Below are 10,043 nucleotides of genomic sequence, written 5' to 3'. Positions count from 1 at the left end.
CAGGCCTCTCACTGTTGTGGCCTCTCCCGCTGTGGAGCACAGGCTCTGGACACACAGGCTCAGTGGCCATGACTCACGGGCCCAGCCGCTCTGTGGAACGTGGAATCCCCCCAGACCAGGGCATGAACCTGTGTCCCCTGCATCGGCAGGCAGACTCTCAACCACTGCACCACCAGGGAAGCACTTAGTTTAGTTTTTAGTGCTTGCTACCATTGGTGGATTTGTTTATTGGTTTGGTTGCTCTCTTCTTTATTTATTTATTTTTATTTTTAACTTTTTTATTTTTTAAAGTTATTTATTTTAACATTTTATTTTATTTTCTTCCTTTTCTTCTGTGCAGTGAGGCTGATGGTGTCTTGGTGCTCTGGCTGGGTGTCAGGACTGAGCTTACGAGGTGGGATAGCTGAGTCCAAGACATTGGACCACCAGAACCCCCCCCCCGGCTTCATGTATTATCAATTGGAGAGAGCTCTCCAAGACATCGTCTCAACACTAAGACCCAGCTCCACCAAACAGTGAGCGAGCTCCAATGCCGGATGCCCAATGCCAAGCAACCAGCAAGACAGGAACACAAACCCACCCATTATCACACAGGCTGCCTAAGTCATACTAAGTTCACAGACACCCCAAAACACATGACCAGACATGGTCCTGTCCACCAGAAAGAGAAGATTCAGTCCCTCCCACCAGAACACAGGCACCAGTCCCCTCCACCAGGAATCTTACACAAGCCACCGAACGAACCTCACCCACTGGAGAGAGACACCAAAAACAAGGGGAACTACGAACCTGTAGCCTGTGAAAAGGAGACTCCAAACACAGTAAATTAAACAAATGAAAAGACAGAGAAATATACAGAAGATGAAGGAGCAAGGTAAAAAACCACCAGACCAAGTAAATGAAGAGGAAATAGGCAGTCTACCTGAAAAAGAATTCAGAATAATAATAGTAAAGATGATCCAAAATCTTAGAAATAGAATGGAAAATACAAGAAACATTTAACAATGACCTAGAAGAACTAAAGACCTAACAAACAATGATGAACAACACAAAAATTGAAATTAAAACTTCTCTAGAAGGAATCAATAGCAGAATAACTGAGGCAGAGGAAAGGATAAGTGACCTGGAAGATAAAATAGTGGAAATAATTGCCACAGAGCAGAATAAAGAAAAAAGAATGAAAAGAATTGAGGACAGTCTCAGAGACCTCTAGGACAACATTAAATGCACTAACATTCACATTATAGGTATCGCAGAAGGAGAAGAGAAAAATAAATGGTCTGAGAAAATATTTGAACTTCAAATAATTGAAAACATCCCTAACATGGGAAAGGAAATGGTCAATCAATTCCAAAACAGGATAAATCCAACGAGAAACACTCCAACACATATATTAATCAAACTATCCAAAGTTAAATACAAAGAGAAAATATTAAAAGCAGCAAGGGAAAAATAACATACAAGGGAGTCCCCATAAGGTTAATAGCTTATCTTTCAGCAGAAATTTTGCAAGCCAGAAGTGAGTGGCAGGACATATTTACAGTGATGAAAGGGAAAAACCTATGACCAAGATACTCTATCCAGCAAGGATCTCATTCAGATTTGACAGAGAAATCAAAAGCTTTACAGACAAGTAAAAGTTAAAAGAATTCAGCACCACCAAACCAGTGTTACAACAAATGCTAAAGGAAATTCTCTTGGCAGGAAACACAAGAGAAGGAAAAGACCTACCAAAAAACCCCAAAAAACCAAAACAGTAAAGAAAATGGTAACAGGAACATGTATCTCGATAATTGCCTTAAGTGTAAAGGGATTAAATGTTCTAACCAAAAGACATAGACTAACTGAATGGATACAAAAAACAAACAAACAAAAAAAAACTGTGTATATGCAGTCTACAGAGAACCACTTCAGACCTAGGAACACATACAGGCTGAAAGCGAGGGGATGGAAAAAGATATTCCATGCAAATGGAAATCAAAAGAAAGCTGCAGTAGCATTTCTCGTATCAGACAAAATACACTTTAACATAAAGACTTTTACAAGAGACAAAGAAGGACACTACATAATGATCAAGGGATCAATCCAAGATGAAGATATAACAATTGTAAGTATTTATGCATCCAACATAGGAACAACTCAATACATAAGGCAAATACTAACAGCCATAAAAGGAGAAGTCGACAGTAGCACAATCATAGTAGGGGACTTTAACACCCCACTTTCACCAATAGAAGATCATCCAAAATGAAAATAAATAAGGAAACACAAGCTTTAAACGATGCATTAGACCAGATGGACTTAACTGATATTTATAAGACAGTCGGTCCAAAAACAACAGAATACACTTTCTTCTCAAGTGCTCATGGAACATTCTCCAGGGTAGATCATACCTTGTGTCACAAATCAAGCCTCGGTAAAAAATTTAAGAAAATTGAAATCATATCAAGTAGCTTTTCTGACCACAATGATATGAGACTAGATATCAATTACAGGAAAAAAACTGTAAAAAATACAAACATATAGAGGCTAAAATATACACTACTAAAAAACAAAGAGATCACTGAAGAAATCAGAGAGGAAATAAAAAAATACCTAGAAATAAGTATCAATGAAAACACGACAACCCAAAACCTATGGGATGCAACAAAAGCAGTTCTAAGTGGGAAGTTTATAGCAATACAATATTACCTCAAGAAACAAGCAAAATCTCAAATAAACAACCTAATCTTACACCTAAAGCAATTAGAGAAAGAAGGACAAAAAGCCCCTACAAAGTTAGCAGAAGGAAAGAAATCATAAAGATCAGATCAGAAATAAATGAAAAAGAAATGAAGGAAACAATAGCAAAGAACAATATAACTAAAAGCTGGTTATTTGAGAAGATAAACAAAATTGATAAACGTTTAGCCAGACTCATGAAGAAAAAAAGGGAGAAGACTCAAATCAACATAATTAGAAATGAAAAAGGAGAAGTAATAACTGACACTGCAGAAACAAAGGATCCTGAGAGATTACTACAAGCAACTATATGCCAATAAAATGGACAACCTGGAAGAAATGGACAAATTCTTAGAAAAGCACAACCTTCATGGACTGAACCCGGAAGATATAGAAAATATGAACAGACCAATCACAAGCACTGAAATTGAGACTGTGATTTAAAATCTTCTAACAAACAAAAGCCCAGGACCAGATGGCTTCACAGGTGAATTCTATCAAACATTTAGAGAAGAGCTAACAACCATCCCTCTCAAACTCTTCCAAAAATTTGCAGAGGAAGGAACACTCCCAAACTCATTCTACAAGGCCACCATAACCCTGATACCAAAACCAGACAAAGATGTCACAAAGAAAGAAAACTACAGGCCAATATCACTGATGAACATAGATGCAAAAATCCTCAACAAAATACTAGCAAACAGAATCCAATAGCACACTAAAAGGATCATACACCATGATCAAGTGGGGTTTATCCCAGGGATGCAAGGATTCTTCAATATATGCAAATCAATCAATGTGATACACCATATTAAGAAACTGAAAGGTTGTTTTTCAGAAGCAAGGCTTTATTTGCAGACTCTGCACTGCCTTATCTTCTAGGGTGTGACCTTGGAGAAAGCCCCTTCTTCCTTTGGGCTCCAATTTGCAGCTCCTCCCCCTCCTCTTGCTGGGCCTCACCTCTCACTTCCTGCCCACTCCTGGCCTAGCCAGTTTGGGCAGTGCCTAGGGAGCCCTGAGACCCAGTTCTTCCCAGGGACCAGCCCTGCCCTCCCTGGTCTTGGGGGTTGAGGACAGCCCAGGTGACAGCCTTGCTCCTCAGCTGCCCCATTTCTCTTTTTTTTGTTATTGTTGTTTCAGAATTGCAGAGTTAATTAGTTACTAGCTTAACACCAATTTTTATTGACTATCAGCTTTATACCTTCAGAACTGGATTTAGAAATAAGAGTGTCAGCAGTCAGTAAGCAAGGAAAAGGTGAATATTTCTGCCATTTTTTAAAAAGTGTGTTTAACATGTTTAGAACTCTTGATTTAGAAAAGAAATACTGTTAAACATTTTCATAATGGAGAAAGATCATGGGTTGATACAGCAATAATGTAACAATGCAGAAACTTTAAAAATGTCTATTCTGAAATTAAACATTTTAAAACCCAAAGGAAAATTTGATAATGGCAATTTTAAAACCTATGGGTTTAATGTTGTCTCAAGTTTTATGTGCAAGTCCAGAAGATAGAAGTTTAGTTTAATATTTGGACAGATTAGTTGTAATAACCTTTGTTTTACTGGTGAATTATTGGGGTACATATAGAGACAAATTAAGGGATGGTACAACCATGAATCACAAAAGATCTGTATGCAGAAAACTGTAAGACACTGATGAAAGAAATTAAAGATGATACAAACAGATGGAGAGATATACCATGTTCTTGGATTGGAAGAATCAACATTGTGAAAATGACTATATTACCCCAAATAATTTACAGATTCAGTGCAATCCCTATCAAACTACCAATGGCATTTTTCACAGAAGTAGAACAAAAAATTTCACAATTTGTATGGAAACACAAAAGACCCCAAATAGCCAAAGCAATCTTGAGAAAGAAAAACGGAACTGGAGGATTCAGGCTCCCTGAATTCAAACTATACTACAAAGGTACAGCAATCAAGACAGTATGGTACTGGCACAAAAACAGAAATATCGATCAATGGAATATGATAGAAAGTCCAGAGAGAAGCCCACACACCTATGGTCACCTAATGTATGACAAAGGAGGGGAGAATATACAATGGGGGAAATATAACCCCTTCAATACACAGTGCTGGGAAAACTGGACAGCTATATGTAAAAGAATGAAATTAGAACACTCCCTAACACCATACACAAAAATTAACTCAAAATGGATTAAAGACCTAAATGTAAGGTCAGACACTATAAAACTCTTAGAGGAAAACATAGGCAGGACACTCTATGACATAAACTACAGCAAGATCCTTTTGACCCACCTCCTAGAGAAATGGAAATAAAAACAAAAATAAACAAATGGGACCTAATGAAACTTAAAAGCTTTTCCACAGCAAAGGAAACCATAAACAGGACAAAAAGACAACTCTCAGAGTGGGAGAAAATATTTTCAAGTGAAGCAACTGACAAAGGATTAATCTCCAAAATGTACAAGCAGCTCATGCAGCTCAATATCTAAAAAAACAAACAAACAAACAAAAACCATCTGAAATGGGCAGAAGACCTAAATGGACATTTCTCCAAAGAAGATATACAGATTGCCAACAAACACATGAAAGGATGCTAAACATCACTAATCATTACAGAAATGCAAATCAAAACCACAATGAGGTATCACCCTACACTGCTCAGAATGGCCATCATTAAAAAATCTACAAAAAATTAATGCTGGAGAGGGTGTTGAGAAAAGGGAACCCTCTTGCACTGTTAGTGGGAATGTAAATTGATACAGCCACTCTGGAGAACAGTATGGAGGTTCCTTAAAAAACTAAAAATAGAACTACCATGTGACCCAGCAATCTCACTATTGGGCATATACCGTGAGAAAACCATAATTCAGAAAGAGACATATACCACAATTTTCATTGCAGCACTATTTACAATAGCCAGGACATGGAAGCAACAGAGTGTCCATCGATAAATTGATAAATGGATAAAGAAGATGTGGCACATATATGCAATGGAATATTACTCAGTCATACAAAGCAATGAAATTGAGTTATTTGTAGTGAGGTGAATGGACTTTGAGTCTGTCATACAGAGTGAAGTAAGTCAGAAAGAGAAAAACAAATACCGTATGCTAACACATATATATGGAATCTTAAAAAATTTGGTTCTGATGAACCTAGGGACAGGACAGGGATAAGGACATAAACATAGAGAATGGACTTGAGGACACGGAGAGGGGGAAATATAATCTGGGACGAAGTGAGAGAGTAGCATTGCCATATATACACTACCATGTGTAAAATAGATAGCTGGTGGGAAACAGCTGCATAGCACCGGGAGGTCAGCTCGGTGCTTTGTGACCACCTAGAGGGGTGTGATAGGGAGTGTGGGAGGGGCATGTAAGAGGGAGGAAATATGGAGATATATGTATACATATAGCTGATTCACTTTGTTATACAGCAGAAACTAACACAACATTGTAAAGCAATTATATTCAAAAAAGATTTTTTTAGAATAAAAATTTAAAAACTAAGAATAGAAAAAAATAGCTAGAGATAAACAAGCTTCCTTAAGAAAATTAGAAAATTCTTGTGTGTCTGTGTGCCTAGGACTAAGCAGTATTAAAACTCCAAGTAACTTAACTAAAACTAATCTTATCTTACCTTAAATTCTATTTTAACCTTAGGGATGCTGAATTAAATTTTAGTAAAGAGGATTATTTCTGAATAGGACTATAATAATGTATTGTTATTGATACATCAGTGTTCAAGTTTATACAATTGTTCCCTGCCTTAAGCTGATTGAACATAGTTTCAAAAGGCTCGGATGAGTTTAAGGGAATGCCATAGATTATTTTCAATGTCCTTTTCACAGAGGATGGGTTCAGAGATGGAGAGAACTTAAATCCTTGTGGGCTGTACTCGCAGTGAATCGAAAAATAAAAGTTGAGAAAAGCCCAAGGAAATGTCTACCCATTTACCAGGGAGTATAGACTCCAGGTCTTCTAGTTTAGGAACAATTTAATGCAGATGAAAGGTCATTGGACATATTCCATTAAGTGTTTTTCCCCAGATTTTACAATTATTTTGTATTAGCTTGAGAGATGGGATTTGAATTTAATCCTCCCCCCAAACACACCTGGCTTCCTTATATTTCTACCACTGCTTTGACAGAGCTTCCCACTCAATTATGGGCAGAGGGAGAGCTCCCAAATTAAGACAAAGGGAGGTTAGCTACTCTCAGTTGGGGTAGATGGAATCTGCAGTATTTTCAAAAAACTAACCTTAATAATTTCTAATATAGCAAAGGCCTGAAACTAAGCTATTTTTAAATTTCTTGGGTAACTTGATTTAATCAATAAAATATTTGTATTAAGTAGTTGGATAACTTGATTTATTCAATAAAATATTTGTATTAACATAAAAAATATATGTATATATATATATATATATATATATATATATCCCACATATATCCATCCATATATATATTTTTTCACTCTCATTTTCTCTAGGACTTTCAATATACCATCCTACTGCCTTGGGCCTGCATTTTTTGGTGAGAAATCAGCTTTTAACTGTACTTTTTCTCTGAAAGCAATTAGTCATTTTTCTCTTTTAAGATTTTCTCTGACTTTCTAAAGTTTTACTATGCTGTTTTTAGGTGTCTATCTCTGTATTTATCCTATTTGGAGTTAATTAAACTTCTTGGATATGTAGACTTAAGTATTTTGTAATCACATTTGGGAAGTTTTTACCCATTACTTCTTTAAAATTTTTTAAAATTAATTAATTAATTTAAAAAAAACAAAAAATATTTTACTACAATATAAGATTTACAAAAGTTTCCAGACAAGCCATACAAAATGGTGACAAGCTTTTACTTGAAGGGAAAATTTCTATGCTTGACAGCAAAGTCACAGTGTTATTAGTGAGGGCTGTGATGTTTGTTTAATGTTCCCATTTTGATTCAAACAATCAAGCTTTTCCACCTACAGCATCTAAGTAAAGTTAGACTTGGCTAGAGAGCATATTCTAAAGAACTGGTTAGCTGATTTTAACCAGTAGAATTAGATCACCATATAAAGTGGGCAAGGAACCCATAAAATTAAAATTACCTCCACCTCTCAAAAAAGAATAAAATAAAAACACCCACACCCCTGTAGCTAACCCTGACAATTACCGTCCCTTACAGTGATTTAGATTTAAACCATGATAGGGGAAATGAATAAAAGCAGAGACGGGCCACTGCTTTTAAATGTTTCGCAGCAATCCAGATAATACTTCTGACCTCCGCTCATGCTTTAAAACAGTAAATCAGGACAAGACACAGATTTGTTAATGTGCATTTAATCACCAAAGGACTAAAGGTGTCTTGACTTTTATGCGGTAATGTTCCTAAACTGTGTTCATTAAATGCAAACAAAAAAGAAAGAAGTCTTGGCAGAACAGGAGAAGTGATACATACTTAATGATCATATTGATTTAAATATAATTCATGGCATTTAGCCTAGTCCATGCTCCACCTGTTTCTATGGCTTGAGTTTTGTTGGTCTTCCATTACTCAGCTACATCATTAACTAATGGATCATCTTGATTGGGAGCGTTTAACAAAGCCTGGATCAACAGCAGAACTATGTGAATCTGAAATGCTGGGAACCACTTATCTTTCAAAATATATAAACATATTCTTCCCAATTTGTGTATGTTAGGATGACAAATTTTGTTCATGGAATGTACTTTAGGGTAGTTTTCTGGAAGGAACAGTTCAAGTTTTAAAAAGTCCCTCCTTCAAAGGGGGAGTCCTGAGGGCCAGCAATGACCACATTAAAAATAATGGGCATTTCTCTCATCTGATTCTGCTTTAATGAAGGGAACTAGTTCTGCCAGCAAACGCTGGGTTTCCTTGATAATACTGTGGGGCAGCTCAGCCATCTTGTCAGATCCTGAGTTTGGCCTCTGGTCTCATCCTTACCCATTATTTCTCTTTTGTTTTTAAATTTATTATTTTTTATTAGTTATCTATTTTATACATATTAGTGTATGTATGTCAATCCTAAACTCCCAATTCATCGCACCCCCACCCCCACCCCCCTTTCCCCCCTTGGTGTCCATACATTTGTTCTCTACATCTTTGTCTCTATTTCTGCCTTGCAAATCGATTCATCTGTACCATTTTTCTAGGTTCCATATATATGTGTTAGCATACAGTATTTGTTTTTCTCTTTCTGAAAACTTCACTATGTATGACAGTCTCTAGGTCCATCTATGTTTCTACAAATGACCCAGTTTCATTCCTTTGTATGGCTGAGTAATATTCCACTGTATATATGCACCACATCTTCATTATCCATTTGTCTGTCATTGGGCATTTAGGTTGCTTCCATGACCTGGCTATTGTAAATAGTGCTGCAATGAACATTGGGGTACATGTGTCTTTTTGAATTATGGTTTTCTCAGAGTATATGTCTAGTAGTGGGGTTGCTGTGTCGTATGGTAATTCTATTTTTAGTTTTTTAAGGAACCTCCATACTGTTCTCCATAGTGGCTATACCAATTTACATTCTGACCAACAGTGCAAGATGGTTCCCATTCCTCCACACCCTCTCCAGCATTTATTGTTTGTAGATTTTTTGATGATGCCCATTCTACTGGTGTGAGGTGATACCTCACTGTGGTTTTGATTTGCATTTCTCTAATAATTAGTGATGTTGAGCAGCTTTTCATGTACCTCTTGGATATTGTATGTCTTCTTTGGAGAAATGTCTATTTAGATCTTCTGCCCATTTTTGGATTGGGTTGTTTGTTTTTTTAATATTGAGCTGCATGAGTTCTTTATATATTTTGGAGATTAATCCTTAGTCCATTGATTCATTTTCAAATAGTTTCTCTCATTCTGAGGGTTGTCTTTTTGTCTTGTTATGGTTTCCTTTGCTGTGCAGAAGCTTTTAGGTTTCATTAGGTCTCATTTCCGCCCCCCACTCCAGGCTTTTTTTTTAATATAAATTTATGTATTTATATTTTAATTTATTGTTGGCTGCGTTGGGTCTTTGTTTCTGTGCATGGGCTTTCTCTAGTTGCGAAGAGTGGGGACTACTCTTTGTTGCGATGAGTGGGCTTCTCATTGTGGTGGCTTCTCTTGTTGTGGAGCACGGCCTCTAGGCCTGCGGGCTTCAGTAGTTGTATCACGCGGGCTCAATTGTTGTGGCTTGCAGGCTCTAGGGCACAGGCTCAGTAGTTGTGACGCACAGGCTTAGTTTCTCCATGGCATGTGGGATCTTCCTGGACCAGGGCTTGAACCCATGTCCCCTGCATTGGCAGGTGGATTCTTAACCACTGTGCCACCAGGGAA

The 10,043-nt window shown here is 37.1% G+C and overlaps 1 pseudogene across 1 annotated transcript; it reads right to left on the bottom strand.

The window, feature by feature from the left end:
- Positions 1-8,176: 8,176 nt before the first annotated feature.
- LOC309801570 (ubiquitin-conjugating enzyme E2 N-like) lies at positions 8,177-8,626 on the bottom strand (annotated as a pseudogene). The gene has a single exon. The product of its transcript is annotated as a ubiquitin-conjugating enzyme E2 N-like (transcript).
- Positions 8,627-10,043: the final 1,417 nt, after the last annotated feature.

This window comes from Mesoplodon mirus (genome assembly GCF_964341445.2).
Source record: "Mesoplodon mirus genome assembly, chromosome: 1".
NCBI classification, from domain to species: Eukaryota; Metazoa; Chordata; class Mammalia; order Artiodactyla; family Ziphiidae; genus Mesoplodon; species Mesoplodon mirus.
The sequence above is the reverse complement of the archived record's forward strand: the minus strand, read 5'-3'. Positions and strand labels throughout refer to the sequence as shown.